This window comes from Stegodyphus dumicola, chromosome 8 (assembly GCF_044657685.1).
Source record: "Stegodyphus dumicola isolate Sdum_Otavi_A_Nest chromosome 8, ASM4465768v1".
Lineage (NCBI taxonomy): Eukaryota > Metazoa > Arthropoda > Arachnida > Araneae > Eresidae > Stegodyphus > Stegodyphus dumicola.
Genome location: NC_140775.1, coordinates 98,055,289 through 98,075,595, shown reverse-complemented (window position 1 = coordinate 98,075,595; position 20,307 = coordinate 98,055,289). Strand labels below are relative to the sequence as shown.

General features: G+C 32.6%; 1 protein-coding gene and 1 long non-coding RNA gene across 6 annotated transcripts in view; one reads left to right on the top strand and one right to left on the bottom strand.

Annotated features, from left to right (window-relative positions):
- LOC118206098 (uncharacterized) overlaps nucleotides 1-20,307 on the bottom strand; it is a 223,274-nt gene that overhangs the window by 46,116 nt on the left and 156,851 nt on the right. Inside the window, exon 4 of the long non-coding RNA XR_015042684.1 lies at nucleotides 10,758-10,832. This is a non-coding gene — a long non-coding RNA (uncharacterized LOC118206098). The remainder of the gene's footprint in view (nucleotides 1-10,757; nucleotides 10,833-20,307) is intronic.
- Nucleotides 1-20,307, top strand: part of LOC118193851 (uncharacterized) — a 333,808-nt gene that overhangs the window by 192,132 nt on the left and 121,369 nt on the right. The gene's annotated exons all lie outside the window — the stretch shown is intronic.

The window sequence follows — 20,307 nt, the reverse complement described above, 5'->3', positions numbered from 1 at the left end:
CAAATTTTCATTAAAAAAGCAGTAGCAAAATTTGCTATTTTCCACTTTGCTTTCGTCGTTTCAGCTAGGCTGCAGTAAAGATTCTGTCATAGAAACGTTATTTTAAGTTTCTATTGAAAGCTAGAATTAATTAAAAAGAAATTTCTAATAGTAAATAGAGCTAAAATTTGTAAAAATCTGAACATTTAATTCTTTATCTATAAAAGTTTAAAGTAAATAACCTGTAGCAACAAATATAAATTAAAAAATAATTTTCTGTCAACTGAATATTAGTATACACAATTTGCAGTTAAATCACGTTGTAGAAAAGATACGACTGCAATAAAACGAAGAGCGTTTTCAAACCAGAAAGGTAGAAGAGCACGAAAAGATTTTGAAGATATGTATAAACTGTTATGAGGTAAAGACATAACAATAGTCGAAAGATCGAAATCAAGAAATAAGTATCATAATTCAGAGTTGCCGACGGCAGTACTCTCAAAATCAAATCGCATGCAGGCCAAATGTTCGATCTAAAAGATGCTAACACGCCAAAAATTCTTTTAAACAAAATGTAAAAAAAAAAAATTACAAAACAAAAAAAAAACAAATAAACAAAATAGAATAACAAAATCTGAAAGCTTTGAGATTTTTATGTTATACCCAGAGGGGCGTTTTTTTCATTTACACACATACATGTTTCGAGAGCATTTAGGCTAATGTCCGGTTTAAACGAGCATATCTTTAGAATTTCCGATAGACATCCTCGCGCACTGGAGATAAAAATGTTTTTTCCCGTACAGAGTTGCCATCGCATTGAAATCGTTGAATATGTTATTTAAAATTCGTTAAAGTTTTACAAAATGTGAAATGGACAATAAAATAAAATCCAAATTCCGAATTCGGGCTCCCAGGTGGGCATATTCGGGTGGAGGACTACATTATACAAAATTTGATTTTTTCAGGTACCGTCGTTTTTTCACGTTGCGGGAAACACATACAGTCATACAGATTCTTCCAGGGTTGTGGAGTCGGAATCGGAGTCGGACAAATTTTGGGGTAAAAAGAGTCGGAGCTGGAGCCGCTAAAAACAGGTCGACTCCAACTCCAGTTATCGTTGGACAGTTTAAATTTGAAATGAAATTAAAATGAATTGAAAAAAATTAATGACAAGCTGAGTTATTATTTTTATTTATGAACTGTATACATTAATAAATAGTTATTTTCTATTTTATTGACCTATTAATAAATATAAGGGAGGAGGATGGATGTGATATATGCCATTAGTGATTAAACTGATTCATTTAGTTACAAAATCTCACTGGTAAATTTATGTAAGCAGCAAGAACTCACCAAATTAATGCTTTTAGAATTAAGAACATTTTTAGGAGATGTAGATAACCCTAATTTTTCACTAACAGAAAGACTGTGAAATGATCTTGTAGAATTGGAAACTCTTCTTTCTACACCGTATATAGCCACGAAAAAGCTGCAATCTGAAGAATTGACAGGAGGTGAGAATGGGATGTTTGTCCTTTCTGAAATGGAGGGTTTATTGCAGAAGGAATCATTTCTTCAACGAAGAAAAGAGAAACTAGTTTGCTAAACAATGAGATCTTACTGGGTTCAATATATGGAGATCCGAAACACCGAATTTTCTTGGGTGACGAACAAATTAGAAAGACAAAGAAAGTCATTTATAAACTTTCATTAAGAATGAAATTATTCTCAGAACAATTGGAGAATTTGAATCAGGACAGTCAAACTGCAGACATTGCAATTGAGTCTCTATCATCCTTTTCCATTGATGAATTAGATTTTGAGAAATATTTTTGGATAATATTGAAACGGCTAAGGCAAAGCGAATGAAAATAAAAAACAAGATCCTTTACATATAAAAATGAAAAAATACAAACACGATTTCTACACGGACTTTCAAGAAATAGAGAAATATGATTGCGCTTGCGAGACAGCTCTTTTAGAACTTATAAAAATCTATCCTGAAAAGTTAAAAGAAGTAGCCCTAATAGTAACAGTTCTTCCTTCCACTCAAGTTAGTGTGGAAAGACTCTTCTCAGCTCTGAAGTTTATCAAATCGGATCTATGGCCCTCCAACAAAGAAGATCTTGCCCAAGCTATACTGTTTCTTAGAAATAATTAATGGCAGTTTTTCCATTTCATAACAAATATTAATTAATATAAATAATTTGCTATGCCATCAATTTTTTTTCTGTAGCATCTATTACTTCTTTTATATTAAAAAAAGCTGTAACCCATGTGTATTATGTTTACATATATAGAGAGGGAGTCGGAGTCAGAGTCGGAATCATTAAAATTCCAGGAGTCGGAGTCGGTCATTTTCCCTACCGACTCCACAGCCCTGGATTTTTCATTTAATTTCTTTAAATATAAAACAGTAACAACAATCTGAGAAGTGATTCAACGCAAAATTTCGAGACTAATAGCCCATTCGGTCTAACGTCCCTTTAGCCTAATAAGTAAATAAAGTAATTTTTGTTTTAAATTTCAGCTTCCGAATGTTTATCAGAACTTATGAAAATACAATGGTAATAAAAACTCAAAGGAAAAAAATTCAAATTTACATTCATTTTCTATATTGCTTAAGGCTGGTATCTGCAAGAATTTCTGTTGGTTATATTTGGTAATATAAACGCAGTGGTAGTTAAATATTAAATTTTAGACTAGGTAACTGCAACATGTTGAATTAATTAGTAAATTATTTACGGAAATTTCAGAATATTGAAGCGCCACCAGCTGTTGGCTGGCAAACTAAATGTAGTGATTGTATAAGGTATTTCTCACGCCTTCTTAGAATGTTTTCGTCCACATTACCTTAATCAAGTGGTTTGACGTTCAAGCGTACAGTGACAAAGACTAAGCCCCAATCTATTCGTAGCATCATTTTCTTTCAACAAGCGTCAACATTAGCCCAGTCTATATCTTTACGTCTCTAAAACTGTTAAGAACCGTATTTGCAACAAATACATAATTAAAATATGTTCGCGGGCAGCATAAAATTATTGCGGGTTCGCATGCGGTTTACGAGGTGTACGAAGCCTTCATTTCATAAATCTATTTACGAAAACAATTCTTAAAAATGTTTTCAGGATTTTTTTAATTTATCCTATTTTTAATAATTCTGGGTAAAAACATCGAATTTTGAATAGTTATGGGTAGTCTAAGCACTGTTTTCTCTCTCAGTGTAGCACTTTAAAAATATTTCTAGATATAACTTGAGAACGTTCTATTCACTCCTCGTGAGGCCATGAAGACCGTCTGAAGATAGTCATTATATAATCTTCTGAATATCTTCAGAAATTATTCTTCGCATTACGCAATGTATGTAGGTTGATCGCATATTTCTTACACGATTTTGATTAGGCAAGTAACTGAAATTTATGAAACACTGAAATTAATTAGTAAAAGTTTTTACAATGAAGAGTAAATTATCGTGTATAGCAGTAAAAGATTTATATGCTCAAAAATCTCATTTACATAAATTTGGCATAGAAGGCTGCATTTTTTAACTTCTTGGAGAAAATTAGTCTTATTGCTTTAGAAGCAGTAATCTTGGAATAATATATCTAAGGCTATTTAGTTCATAACAAAGGAAACAAACGACATCACAACTTTATCCAGGAAATAGAGATCTAGATGGTTATCTAAAAATGATACATGGTACGTACTTCAAAGGAAATTTCAAAAATTAAATGCATGATTTTCTAGAAGTGGTCCCACTTCCTCAATGCGCAGTATCAGCAGCTTATTAAAATACTGAGAATAAAAATATGACTAAATATTTAAACTGGAACGAAAAGAAAAAAAATGTATTTTCATGGTCTCATTCCGAAACAATGTGGCGGAGCCAAGATTGTACAAAGAATTCTTTACAAGAATCATTCCTCGCGAAAACAAAATACGAGTTTGTTATGACTAGAAATGAAGTGTGGCTGTATTTGAATTCCTCTAATAGTACTATATCGCAAATGAGGAAAGAAAGAATCGAGAAGAAACCTTCAGTAAAGGATTTCTGATCCAAATCTTTTTTTTTTTTTCCTTTTGTTATAGCGAGAAATTAAAATTAGGAGACGGCAGAAATTTAAAAATAAACTCTATGTTTTATTAAAACCAGTTTGACTGACTCTCGCATTTGAAAAAGAAACAACAGTTCTTATTAACACAAAATAAAACTTTTAAGTTCCACAAAGATGAAACAGCCTTAATTACGCGTCCATTAATTAGTCCATTTCCATTTCATACATCGCAGTCTTCTGATCTGGCTCACTGTGCTCTCAATTATTTTAAAAGGGGACAACTCTACTATGACCAATACAAATTACAGACTGCAGAGAACAGCAAAACAGCACAGGGAAGAAAAATCCTCTTCTTAAAATCAAGGAATATCATTTTGCCATGAAAACAATTGTGCAGACTGACAGTCAATAAAGAGCGTTACCTAGCTTGATTACTTAAAAATATTACTACTTCTAGCGTCGTCTAACCGGGATAGTGGTTAGTGACTCTGGCTGCCGTACCGAAAAGCCCGGGTTCGAATCCCGCAGAAGGCATGGATGTTTGTAAATGTGTAGTGTCTGTGCGGCATGGGGGCACTCTAAATATGCGGCGAGCCGGAAGTCCTCTCGAGAGGTTGTGGCTGGAGACCCTCGGACCCGTACCCCCGAAAAGCTCTCTGTCAAAGTTGGGAGCGGAACTGTCGTATTGTCACCTGTATGGTTGCTTAAGGCTCCTGCAAACAACAGGCGCAGTTTTGCACTCCTTACCACGATGAATTTTGTGGGCTTGTTCTGATGTTACTGTCAGACAAGTGAAATATGTCACAGAAACAACACCAGTACTTTTAGTATGAATTATTTTCCTGCACTTCAATTGTTGAAAATATACAAACTATAACTGGAATTCAAAAACTATACTTCAATGTTCTTCCCAAAATTTTAAAACATTAGTTAGAAATGATTTCTATAAGGATTCCTTGCTGCTAAACATCTGTTTTTTAAGTAAGCCGCATATTTCCAAATTTATAAAACGTCACTCAGTTACTGCTTGAAACTTAAGCATACAGTTGGAGTTTCTGCAAGATGATATATTCTAATTCTACAAACTTAATCTTGAAAGAAAAGATACAATATTTTGCTGATTTTTACATGATTTCTGATTTCTTGCTAACTAAAGGAATAACTTACACCATGTCGTGATAGTATGAAAAGCCGAAAAATAAAAATTTAGGACATAGAACCATTTACTCAAGGAATAGACGTAACGTCTTTTCCATTTAGATAATAGCAGGTTGCTTAGCAACTGTGATTATTGACACACACAAACAGGTGGTGTTAAAGAAGCATGGGGCGTCAAAAGGCTAATGACACCTATTTGATGAGGTAAAAATTATCGTTTTAAGAAATCGTCCACCTGCCTTAAGGGTTCTTCTTTTAACTCGAAATGATGATTACGCAAGCTTTAACAAGAGAAACTTTGATTGTCTGAATATAGTTAGTTCGATCTACGTAATAACAGTCATCTGAGGTGACAAGTAGGATCGCGTTTTCATTTCTCGAATGAAAAATGGCAGCAGGAATTTCCGTTGCTTTTTGACAGCCTTACTTTTTTTTCCATTAATTAATTGTTAGAAAAACCATGAGAGAAAGAAATACATCTATTACGTAAGGCTACTGAATGTATTTGAATTGAAAGTGCTAAAAATAATATCAAATACACAGATATAAAAGCTCATTTTATTTTAAAATATTCCAGACCTTATATGAACTCAACCGAATAAATTATATATTAAAAAAAGGCTTTTTAGTCATACAGTTTTAGTTACATGCACGCTAAATTGTAAAAAAAAATATTTGTTTCGTTATCACAATATTCTTGATTATATACGACTAAAAATCAAGTTGTAGCATTGGTAACAAGGGCATACTCTAAATAAAAATAGAAATTTCAAAGAGAAATTTCAGAAAATTAAATGTTACAATTCATATGTATTTCATTTCTATATTATGGCTCCTATTTGTTCCTTAAAATTGTCTTAATGCCTTAATACACCTGCTTCCAAAGGCTATGCACGCGACAATAAAATCAACCCAAATGGAGAAGTAACGCTTTGATTAACACCAAATTACACATGACGATAGAAATGTATTTTTTACGCCTGAAAGTTAAAAAGCATTATGAACAAATACGAAATCAATATTTAATTTTAAGTTTTCTGATGACTTCACATTTAGGTTAATAACAAACTGATGTTTAAAGCTAAATATAAGCGAACAAAGTTATGTCACTACCCGCGACCTTCATGCACACTTTAAAATAATTGCTCATGCTTTCAACGAGGTGATCAACCATCTCATATAGTAGCAATGGGCCATTCCTCCATTAGAGCAATTTCCAACGATATGAGACTGGCTGGAGAAGGTGAACGTGCAGAGACAGCACGCATGACATCCTCAAGATTTTCAGCGGGATTAAGGTCGAGGGAATACGACGACTACTCCGTATGAGAAATGCGTCTCACTCTCCAGGTACTTGTTAAGGATGTTGGCTCGATGGGGATGGATATTTATCATTCAATAAGGAGGAAATCAGAATCACCCAATGCAGCGTACTTTACAATGAGATGTAGGACTTCATCCCGATACCGGGAAGCTGTCATAGAGCCGTCAGCTGGGTGCGATATCTCATTGAAATTTCAGCCTATACCATAATGTTACCATTTCTGAATGCGTGATGTTCGATGATGTTCTTGGCATGATTTCGTGTGTCTCATTCTCTCCAGATTCTTAAAGCATATCATCTGTATCCAGCGGAAACTGAACTCTTCTTTGAACAAATAATTGGACCAATCTGAGCCAATTCAGTTGAAATGTTGAAAACACCAATTTAATCTTACCCATCTGGACTCAGTTAGTGGAACACAAGCATTTGGTTACTCGGGCGTACACTTCCTTCATGTGCAGTCTTCGTAGCATAGTACTGGCAGATATTGCCTTAACAAGTGAAGCTGAAAGCCATGGATGTAACAGTTGTGGAGGTTGCTATTGACTCCGGTTAACTACTACAATACACTATTCTTCAGAAGGGATGGTAAACATCAGTCTGCTGAGCACAAGTTTTCAAATAATTGTTTAACTTGTTTGGAATGGTTTCCACATTCCAAATACTAGTGAATGACATCAGAAGAAAAGAGTGATGTCTTTGATTGATTGGACTATCTGTCATTCATCATTGTGTGTGTGTATCTTCGGATATATTTAATGGCGTAAACCTCTATCCTATTCATTAAAATTTGTGTGTCATTTAGAAATCACATCTCATCATTGCTTAAAATCCTACTGCTGATAAAAATGAAATTTAAATTTTTTAATTTAAAATTCCATCTTTATTAGCAATCACACAGTTGCCAAAAATATTAAAAGATTGGAAGGAAGTCAAAATTTAATTTAAAGATTTAGTCCAGAGATAGAAGTCAAGTTAAATAAAATTATGTAAAAATGATAAAATGTTAGATTGTTGCTAACAGCGGGAGCAGAATGTTTTAACTACAATTAGATTGTTGAAGTAGATCTATTATATGTTTTTGTATTGCAATGCTATAAGAAAAATAGTTCTATCTTTGAGTGGTACCTCTATCGCAAAACTGAAAAGAAGTTTGAAACTTATTTGCCTGTACTGAAGATGGAATGATGAATAAAATTCTTAGTATTAAATAAAGTATATTGCAAAATTATACCCTATACCAAATTTCTAATTATGATTGTAAACATGAAAATATAATGCAGTTGTTAACAAAGAGTCCACCATAAAAGTTTGAAAAAGTTAAAATAAAATTTAAATGTCATAAAAATAATTAAGCTGAGAAGAGTGAAATTTACAATTTTTTTTAAAACTATCCATTTATATACATATATTATACATAACTTCCATTCCAAATTTTATATGCTGATTCCAGTTGAATGTCCAAAACAATTTTTAGCTAAACGATTAAGATTAGTTTACCAATTTAATCCGCCAGTAATTTAATAGAGTTATAAGGTATTTCTCCCAACTTCTTAGCATACCTTTGTGGTGTAATGGTTAGCACACTCGGCGCATATTCGAGAGGTCCGAGGTTCGAGTCTTGGCGAGGGCATTGCACATTTTTCATGTCTCCTGCTTCAAAAAAACCCCTAATAACTTAACAGTGGAGCCCGAACTAAAAGAAGGTGATGGATGATGATTCTTCACCACCAAAGATTTGGCGATTGTGTCCCCTAAACCCCAGTCGCCCTTTAAAAGGGGGAGTATATAAGGTATTTCTCCCACCTTCTTAGAATGCCTTCGTGGTATAGTGGTCAGCACACTCGGCTCGTATTCAAGAGGTCCATGGTTCGAGTCCCGGCGAGGGCATCCTCATTTTTCACGTCTTCTGCTTCCAAAATATCCTAATGTATCTACAGAGTATAGAATCATAGGTCTGAGGATTGAACAAGAATTTTCTTCAATCAGGCAATACTTTTTATTCGACCAGGGCTCAAAATTAGTTTACTGAGAAACAATGGACTTCTTCCATGTGTTTGATAACTTTCCTATCAACAAATTCAAATATTCATTCAAAATATGATTGTTTCTGACATTTTATCACAGTGTAAAAATTTAGAGGTTTAGAATTTTCAACATTTACAATAACAAAGCATTAAATTTCCTTACTTTAAGCCTTGACCTGGATCTAAACATAGAATTGCCGAAATTAGTCTATAAAATTACTTTTAAGGATGCTAAAATTTAAAAATAAGTAGAGAATTTGGGCTTGAGCTCTGAATTTCATAACAGTGTCTCATTTAACTCGAATGGAATAAAAAAAAATATTTCTGTCTCACCCTTATAAAAAGGCCCTTAAGTATAGTATTAGAACAAATTTTCTGAATTGATAATTTTGTGTTTTAAAATTTTAGTTCTCAGCCTCGATCATAACAAAGTTTTCATATTCTAAGAGCCAACATTACCTTTCAGACTTGCAATATTATTCAACCTATAAGGTACCTTTCCCGCTTTGTTAGCATGCCTTCGTAGCGTAGCGGTTAGCACACTCGGCGCATATTCGAGTCCTGGCGAGGGCATTGCTCATTTTTCATCTCTCCTGTTTAAGAAATGCCTAATGCTTCTACAGTGGCGCCCGAACTAAAAGGTGGTGAATGACGATTCTTCACCACCAGGATTTGGCTATTGGGTCCTCTAAATCCGCAGTCGCCCTTTGAAAGTGGGAGTATATAAGGTATTTCTCCCGCTTTCTTAGCATGCCTTCGTGGTGTAGTGTCAGCACCCTCGGCGCGTATTCGAGAGGCCCGTGGTTCGAGTCTCGGCGAAGGCATTGCTCATTTTTCATCTGTCCTACTTCCGAAAAAATATTGTCTCTACAGGCCTACTAGAGCCATGCAATAAAAATGAATTGATTGACATCATTAAGGCGAAACGTATCAGGACTGTTGAACAGTATCCAAAAGAGGACTTTGTACAATCTTGTACAGATAGTTCTTCCGATGACACAGTCACTAATAGAGTCTTTGACACAGTTACTAATAGTATTTTTGATTACCCCAGGAGATACTACTTATCAAGAATACAAAATTGGCGTTGGAGCCATAGTCTCTAACTTGGGAGCTTCAAGCAATAGCGGAGACACTTGACATGTATAATTCTCATTTCCGAGCAGGAAAAGGGACTCGTTGTCTTCTACGACTCAAAGGCAGCTCTACAGGAAATCCTGGATGGAAGCTTCCTGATCACCAGCAGGATTCACTTTCGCCTAAACGAGGTTCATAAGTTGGATAAAGTCTGCATCCTTCAATGTTTAAATTGGCAAAAGAAGCTCGAATTCTCAACGATAATAATAACGTCAATGTCAGCCTCACGGAAGAAAATGCCGTGGTGAAATACCGATTGAAGGAATATTCAATTCCAATGCAGAACCAGCTCCATAACATCATTGGAGATCGACTTATAACTAAAACCATAGTCAAGGTCAGGACAGGGTTATCACAGACGATTGAAAATTGACAGAGGGTAGGGAAACCTACAGAAACTGCAGTAAATGCTCGGACATAGAATTTACAACTGCACACATTTTTGATTGTCCGGCATTCTTGCTGAATTGTTAAAAACTCAGATCTTGTTTACGAAACCGAACCTCTACAATGGTAATATTATGCAGATTACTAGGGCTTTCATCTTCATCCATGATACTTCTTTAATGGGTATTCATCATAGACACGACAAAAACAACAAGGCAGGCTGCGTGGAATATTTTGCATATTGTTAAAGAAATAAAACATACTACTTTTACGCGAACTTCGGTATAAAGGTTACAGAGCTAATAAGCGATTGAACTTCATATGTAAAATGTAGTATAATTAAATATTTATTACAACACCATATTTATTATACAATCGACGCTCATAATAAAGACCTCTCGCATCCTAAAGGAAAATAACATTATAACAAGTGAATGATGCAGTAACGAAGGAGGATACAGATAGTATATTTGATATCGGGTGATAAATATAGTATATTTGATATAGGTGAATACAGATAGTATATATTGAAAGTGGATACAGATAGTACCTAATATACCCACATCATCTGAAGACATTTTATTTTCTGTGACCATTCTATATCAGCACAATAAATGGTCGCTATAATGATAGGTCATTATAACGAGTGTTAAGTCTATTGTTAATATCAATAAATACTGGAAAGATTACCTTTTATAGTCACCAGGTTTTCATTCACCCGATAATAGGCCATCAAAACCAGTCTTAAAATTTATAGTTGCTACCCTGTAAATAAAAAAAAATACATTATTTTATGCTTTTTATACAAGAAACAGCAAATATTTGAGTAACAATATAATAATTAGGTAAGGTGTCGCATATTGTATCTATCAATTTTAAATAACAACAGGAAAGCGGCAAGTGCTTGTGACAACATTATATGGTTTCGAAATAATAGTATACAATATGGACAATACATATACGGTAATACCTTAAAAAGAAGGCTCGCTAAATGTTTTCTTTTTGTTTAGATGCATTTTAGGCAGCGCGGGAAAGATTTTATAACACACCTTGATGTCTTGTGAAACAGCATATACTTCAAATGTAGCAGTCTCAGTCTTCAGTTCTTCCGTTCAGCGAACGATATGCTGACTCTCTCTTTCAAGTAACCCCAGAGTAAGTAGTCAAATCTGGAGAGCGGAATGGCCAAGTCAAATCGCCTAAGTGAGAAATCAGATGGTTTGAGTATGTCTGTTGGAGAATTGCTGTACTTTGCTTGCACTTACCGCCGTCCTGTATCTTGTCTACAATTCTGACGACAGCGATATGTGCTCAGCGTCTGTGACACAATCTGACTGAAGGCTTCCACTAATGCAATACAATTCCACTTGCTCTCTAAGAATGTATATATGCCCACGTGAGCAAGTGCACGATGGTTTCGCAACTAAAATTGGTGGATGTAATATGCACTACTCTGTATTATTATTTAGTAAATAATAATAATAATAATAATAGAAATTATATATTTTTTAACTTTAAATATACCTTAATGTAATTATTTTAAATAAATTTTTCAAACACGATTTGAAAAATAATGTGACATCTTGATTCCAAAACGACTGCACCTTTATTGTAAACTCACATTTAAGCCTCTTAAATGAAAGGAAAAACCAGACTTGCCAACAAAAATTTCGTCATATAATAAGTAATTGTTTTCCATGTACTTATATACTTTATACTGCTTTTTCGACATCTTAGTGATATCGCTTAGTAATAAATTAAATAAAATGCCTTCTAAGAATGGAATTCTTCAGGAAATGAGTTTTTATTCCTTTTATTCCCTCCTCTATGTTGGGACGTTTTAAATAACGCATCAAAGCTTTTTGACACAGACATGTTGAAACTTATTGAGAAGATCTTGACAATCGCATTGATATTTGTTGTATTACCAAAGGTTCCAGACATAAGACATTGTAACTTAGCCATGCAAACTTTAGGACATGTTCTTCTAATCATGTAAGTATTTCAGCCGTTGTTAAAACTCTTACTTCTATAAAACTGTGGAAATGTATACTTCTTTTAGCCAAACCTAGAAGTTTGTGAGATGGTAACTGATGACAGTTAATTAGATAGATTCATGTTAGAATTCTAATTATGAAAGAAACAGAGGAGACATTTTCGGTCCCCAGATAATTCATTATGAGAAGAAATAGCAAATGATAATAATGAAATAATAAATATAATAATAATGGGAAAGTTATGGCTGACATGGCTCGGTGCCCCCTCCAAAAAAGAAATAAATAAAAATAATAATGTAATAATAAAAAGGAAATAGTATAAATAAAAATAATTATGAAAATAAATAGTGATATTAACGGAATAATAAAACTAAAATTCTAAAATTAATAACGGTGAAAAAATTAAAAGTGTTAACTATTACGTCCAGCTAATTATTATATTATGTGTGTTATAATTATTATATTATGTTAATTATATGTTTAGTTAATTATTATGTTAACTATTATGTTCAGATAACTATATATTAACTATTATGTTCAGCAATTTTTATGTCACTGTTAACTATTATGTTCAGCAATTTTTATGTCACTGTTAACTATTATGTTCAGCAACTTTTATGTTAGTATATCATGTTCGGTTCACTCTTTTCTATAGAAATAATGTTTTAGGAAAATTTTAAAGGACTTAAAGAAATACAAAGGCTTAATTATAGCTGCACAGAGTAAATTCTAGCATAAAATCAAATTTTTACTTTAATTTAATCATAGATGCACATGGTAGGAGAAACTTAAAAAATTATTGTTATACTGAATTATGAAGGTCATTTTCGATGCGGAACACTAAAAAAAGACGCAAATAATCTTAAGCTGTGACAAAGATTATAGGCCATGGCAGATGACTGCGTTGAAACATGCCGTGTTAACGCCTTTCTCTTGTATTGAGCATGCAGAAGGCGTACCTGCTCAATCAAAGTTATCTTAAGAGGCGAAGAAGGGACCTTTTCAAAGAGGACCACCCACCTTTGGAGGAGATAACTCTTCGTATCGGAACATCTGCTTCGTCACTTTGATTACCAAACTGGCCTCACGTGACAGGAGTACATATGGGTAAGTCTCAATACAATAACAAGAAAAAGAAGTATGTACCGAATGGTGAAAGTTAGTTTTAGGTGGGATGAGGGAGGCGGATAATTTCTGGAGAAAAATGAAACTCGCAACATTTTTACTTCAGAGTGAAAGTCTCCAGTTAAGAAGTATCAGATATCAACGAAAAACATTCCTTTCAAAAAGTGATCTCTTACTAGACATTTTAAAACACATTCAACTATTTCATAAGCCCAGAGATATTTAAGAAAATTATAACTGCTGCCAACAATGTAATTTGCATTATCTCTTCATATAATAAAAGAAAGAGTCTGTCTATGTGTGTCTTTCGTTTGCGCTGCGCTAATAGACCCACGGCTACGAAATTTGGTACGTGCATCTAGACAAGAGGCAGTGCACCTCGGAGCGATTTTTTTCGAGATTCGAATTCGAATTTTTTTTTTATTTTATGTTTTGTGACGAAATCGCGTCATTTTGAGACATAATGGGCGAGATTTTGCTCTACACTCTTCATTTTCACATCGTCATGAAGCGTAGGCAGTTAGCTATTTTACGAACTTAAAATAAATTTCGTGTTTCAATAAATCGATTAAATACGAATTTATTTAACAAAGGGAGCTTAACACCTTTTTAAGCGGATTTTTTCTAAAAAAGTTTATTTTTCTTTGATTTTTGGACACGTTAAACTTTTATCCTTGCCACTGCTTTTACAAAACGAATCTTGGAAAAATGATAACATTTTGTATTTTTAAAAAAAAATTTTAAATGAAGCTTCCGAGTACACTTCTCACATCTTTAAAAATGTGATTTTGGCAACAGTTTTCCTTTCTTATTGTTGTTGATAGATTTTTGATGAAATCGCATCATTTTGAATAGTTTCATTCTTTTAGAAATATGGGCTTGGCAACAATTTTTCACCGTATTTCTTATGTCACTGCTTTTAAGAGATTGGCATATTTCATTGTCATTTATATATATATATAATACATTTTTATTGATTTTTTTTGATAAAGTTGTTCTGTAGAGTAAAATTCTGCGCGGAATTTTATGTCTTTTGAGTTTTAAGTTATTTTTTGCTTATTTTACTGTTTGTAAAATATTGAAAAGTTTTGCATGTTTTTTTTTCTTCAACGGAAAGTTGGATAATTTTTTTATTAGGATAATCAATATTTGTATTGAGGGATATAGCTTATTTCATTGTAATTTTCTTTCTCTTGAAAATACAAGGTAAAATATCATTAATTATACTTTGCTTTTCAGAACTTTTTTGTTTTTTGTATTCTTTTATGTTATTTATCGCTCATTATTTCACTGTCTTTAAGATATTGAAAAGTTTTGAGTGATTTTTTTAGGAAACAAAGTTCTTAACCTCCTTTATACCATTTGAGTTCTTAAGATTTTGCAAAGGGAAGTTGTTTAATTTATTTATTAGGATAATTAATATTTGTATTGAGGGATAAAAAAAAATTAATTTTTTTTTATTTATTTATTTTATTATTTTATTATTTTTATTTATTTTATTATTTTTTTAAATTGCTTATTTCATTGTAATTTTGTTATACGTACTAACTTTTTTTTATGAAGTTGTTCTGCAGAGTAAAATCCTAAGCAGTTTTTAAATTTAACGTCTGGTGTTTCCTTCAGCCATTTTTCCGGTACATCTAAAAGCCAGACGAAGGCTGGCAGCAAAGCTGCTAGTTTTATATATAACCGTATATTAAAAAAAGACGATCCTACAAATTTGAAAGCACACCATGCGACGGTTTCAGAAGTATGAGCTGGATATATGGAAGGTATTGATAAATGGCCTAAATACTGTACCTTTAAAATTAAATAAGTAAAAAGTTAGTTTTCTTTGAAAGTAATGTGTTTTAATTTAAAAATTAACAGATAAGTTTTCATACACATTCTTCGTGTGTCAGACTGCGTATATAGAACAAATGCAGTTTTCAGAAGGATAATTTAAGGGATAAAACATCATGTTATCTTGGCATTATATTATTTATGCGTTACATCATGTGATATTGGGATTAAACACCATGGTGCGTACTTTACGGGACTTAACAGAATTTGGCTCGCCTAATAGTGTAAACAGCCAAATTACATAAAGAAAAAAATCATGTAATGAGTTCCTCCCTTTTAGAATTTAGATGGAAGTTATCATGTTTTAAAATACACAGATTCATTGATGAGTTACATAATACGTTTTTTTAATAGTCTTGGTAACTCATGACAAGTATAGAAATGCGATTTTAGAAGTCCTTTTCTAGAACATCTGAATAAGGGGAAAAAATACAGTGCTCCACAAATACACTCCCTGGCTATTATAATTCCTCTCAATATAAAGGGGTATAAAGTATAATAAGGATATCATCTAAAACCATATATAAGTAACGTAATCCTGAATGTCAAGAATGCTAAAAACATGCATTGTTTCCGACCACACATTTGCGTTACAGAAAATTAAAAAGAACAAATAAAAGTTCAAATCGCTAAAAATATGTTTAAAGCTTCACTAAGTTATGTACCCGAGATCCAAGGCAAAAAATGCAACCTTAGATTATTGTAGATTTTAAATCAAATTCTATCACTTCCTCTTGAAGCAAAACGTTTTTGCTCCTGAAGAAGAGTCTTTATCTGATCGCTCTTGAAATTCATAGAGTTTGATTCAAAATCTACACTTATATGATTAGTGTAGATTTTGAATTAAACCTACATGACCCAGGACGTTTAATGTAGTACTGGTATCTACACTGCTAAGTTTCTATCAACACCTGTTTGGTCTGATTTGAATTATCAGTTAAATTCATGTAAATGTACAGGTTATATTTTGGAGTGACATGTATATAAGCGCATGTTTTTAATTGATATATGCATAAGCACATGTATTTGATTGACATGTACATAAGTGCATGATATATACATAAAGATAGGTATTTACTAGTTACATATTTGTTGATTAAAAATTTTATCAAAACAGTTTTCTTGAAATTATGTATTAAATTCTCTAACCTCCCTCTAAGTTAAAAGCAACACTATGTTAAGTCTTTTTCTTTCAGTATAACGAGGAATCAAACTTGTCCAAAGCTACATTTTATAATGAGAAAAAACAGTAACTTTAGAAGATACTAGAAAAACATTAATATAATGAAGAATATAAATAGTTATTTAGGCAAATAAATGAAAATTAAATAAACCCGCAAAGTAATATTCGTTTTTTAAATATTGTTTCTCATTAAAAATTTCCAGCTGAGAACTACATAAAGTGCATTTCAGAACTGAAAAATATGCACATTTGTTTACATTACTTGATGGTGGTAGTGTAATTTTAAATTCTGGTTGCTAAAAAAGACTAACATAAGCCAATGGAAAATGCTTTTAATTGAAGCAACTATTTATTACCTTCTAAGCGTACTTTCACTGCGAAACCGTTAAAAAATTTGTCTTGTAAAATCTGTCAACTTAAAATCTGAAAATTTGAATTTTGCTTCACATATGCCATATGGCTATCCCTCTCCGTTCAAGTTCGTTCACCTCCTTTACCCCTTTTACCCTTTATAAAAAAAGCGAAGGTCAGCCCCTAACGATCACCCCTATTCTATGCTCTTCGACCATCATAATGGGGAAAGCTTTACGAAAGGGCAATGAAATGACGAATGACGTCATGGCAGTGTGCGGATTTGAAACTTTGCCCGTTGACACACTTCTTCTATAAAACGCTTGATTCAGATAACTGTTAACTAAAACCTACGCAGCTGCGAACTGTAACTACGTAAAATTATTAGTTTCAGTTTCAAACGACAGCATCAGTTAAAATTTAATAAAGTATGCCCATTTTGTATACATAATCATGGTGATAATTACATATAGTCATAATGTTGATTATACATAACGATAGTGATAACTATACATACTGACAATGATAATTATACATAATGATAGTAGTATTTATGCAAAACGATACTGATCAGTCAAATATTTCTATTCCTCCTCTACCACTATCAACGCAACGTGTATATAACCTTTAAAAGTATTTTTGTAGCTGAGAATTCAAAGTGAGAAATTTTAACTCGTATTTTAAGAAACGATTCTTAATTTTAAGTCAAAAAACACATGCAAGAAAGATGAACGGTTTTAAGACATTCACATCATACTCATAATTAAAAACAGAAGTAAGTATGCTCATCCTCCAAAGTTATTTATTTACCTTACTGTAAATCTGTTTCTTAATTTATTCGATAAATACGGGGGATATTTTAGTATATATGGCACTATCATTTATTAATCAATAGAATTTGGGTAGAAAACGTTTGATAAAATAGTTCAAAAATATAGAATTTTCAAAGTACAAGAGTATTAATAAATAATAATAATTATTTAGTATTAATTAGAGTAATAGTTGTTATTATTATTAAGTACAAGAGTATTTATTGAAAGTAATTATTATTTACTATTAATTAAAATAATTATTGTTATCATTAATTTCAGAGTACAAGAATATTATTTAAGAGTAAGTACAATGGAAACTATAGCATTCTAAAATCTCAAAAATTGTTATTATCGTTAAAAAATGTTTAACTTTCCATAATATCAAATAAACGGATATCTGGGATACACGTGTTTACGTTTCATCGGGAGCTTGCGTTTTCCTTTTCATTTTCATGATTACTAATTTACTCAAGCAACAGCTGAAACACATATTCTCACATAGCTGCGAAAAATTGCCAGGATAATCTGTGAATATAACCTAAAACCACCTATCTTTTACAGTATTCGACTGACTTAAGATGAGGCATCGAAAATCAGATAATTCTCCAGCAATACAAATTACAGAGCCTACGCAGATCTTATGAGTGCGTTTCTCCCTTGGAAATGGATCGGACTCAGATATAATACAAAAGCTCCAATCCAATCCTATCATCAATAAAAGTCCTTTTACTGAATGTTTTTTCATTGTTCAGCTTCAGTAAAAACACAAAGAAATCCAAAATAAGTCCTGCAGAATAAGGCCAGCGATTTATAACGAAAGCACTGTGATTCATAAAGAAATCTGTTCTTACATATATAATCATTGTTTACATTTGCAGTGCTAAATAGTTTGTAGAGATTCTATAACTGCAAGAATATAACCGAACTTGTTAATTGCAAAAGTTGTTCTGATCCTCTGAATATACAGACTTATAAGTCAACAGAAAATGCAATCGACTACACAAATTGAATATCGATTATTAATAATGTATCAATCAGTATGGTAAATAATCAGCAAAGTTCCTTAAAATCAGTGTAAGGATATAAATCAAGGCCTTTAGGACTGATATTTGGCTGTAACAAATGATTTCGAATTCGCGATTCCGGATCACATTAAACGCATATAGGATGAATGGAGATGATACTAGTATCGTGCTATCATTTCTATATTTTAAAAGTGGAGCTAAATGAAGAAGATGCCTTCAGCCTTTGCATATGGAAATAAAGCTCCATCTCGTGCCACCGTATTCAAATGCTTTGAAGAATTTCATAGTGGGCGAAATTCTCTCCGGTATGGAAAAACACAGGAAGATCTTTGTCATCTGTAGTCCCAGAAAATATATCGGCCATATGAAACTTGTCAATCTCTGTAATTATCAGTTGGTGCAGAAGGAACTTCGGATCCGAAGCTATACACAAAATTATTCATGAAAAATGAGTTTTTCTTTTGATCCCCATAAATTAACAGAACACCAAAACTTGGAACGTGTTCAGAATCAGTAAAGAAACCCTAAATTTATTTAATGATAGTGTATACCGCATTATTTCTAAAATCATAACTGATGATGAAATGTAGATACCGTTTTTTAACATTTGAAGAAAGCAAAGTATGGATCTTTGAAAGTGATTTCAAGTTAAAAATGGAGAAAGACAACAAGCAATTGAAAAAAAGTAATGTATGCTATTTTCTTGCAAAGACTCGTTAAAGTTATCAAGTTAGAGGGACAGAAGACAGTTGCAGTTAAATAGTTCATCACTAAGCGTCTACCAGAAATTCTTTAATATATGGAAGAGTACTGCTTCACCATGATCCTTTTCTCATTTAGTAAGCTTGACAACTGAATTTCTTGATTAAAAACATATTAAAGTAATACAACATTCACAGTATTCTCCTGATCTTAATATGTGTGATTTATGACTATTTTTCTATTCATTTAAAACAAATATTTGTGCCCGTCTTTTACATTCCGAAAATGAGACTGATGAGGCTATAAAAACATATTTTGAATCGATTTTAAGAAATGGATGGCTTAAAGCATTTAATCTTTGGACTATTCGCCCAGAGAAATGCTCTGATTTTGGAGGAAACACCTGTTAACTGTGAATATAATTTCGTAGATTTTGGAGGAAACAACTGTGAACATAATTTCATAACTTTAATGTGTACCATTTAGCTGCAACTCAAAAATTTCTGCGTGATCTTCGTATTAATAATAATGGTTTGTAACTACTAATATTAGCAATCATGGTTAACTGCCACAAATGCTCATTAGATGAGTTTCAGACTAATAATAATAAAAAAAAAGAATCTATTAGTAGTTCGTCGTACTTGTGAGTTCATTGCACTGCATAAATATGGTAGCACCAAGAGGCATTAGAACATTCAGAATCCTTCACCTGAACATATGCATCTCAAAGTCCGAATTTTGAATTTTTATTATTAGTCCAAAGGGGCTTTGTCCCTGAAGGACTATTGTTTACGTTTTGCGATTTTGCGTTGAATCACTATAAATGTCAGTTTCACTTTTCAAACTGTTGCCACCAAATGTTAGAATCCTGCATTATATTTGAAGAAATTAAATAGTGAAAAATCTGCATAAATGTATGTCTATTTCTCACACTGTGATAAAACATTAGTACATAGAGCCATCGAAGTTTGAATGATGTAATCCTCCTACGAATATGGGCATGTGGATGACCAAATTTGAAATTTGGAATTTGTTTTATGATCAATTTCATATTTTGTAAAACTTTAACGAATTTTTTATTAGTATTTTGTAAAACTTTAACGAATTTTTGATTAACAAACTCAAGGATTTTAAAGCGAGCAATGGCAATACTCTACGGGGGGAGAGAAAACCTTCTTATCTCCAACGCGCGGATCTGTGTAT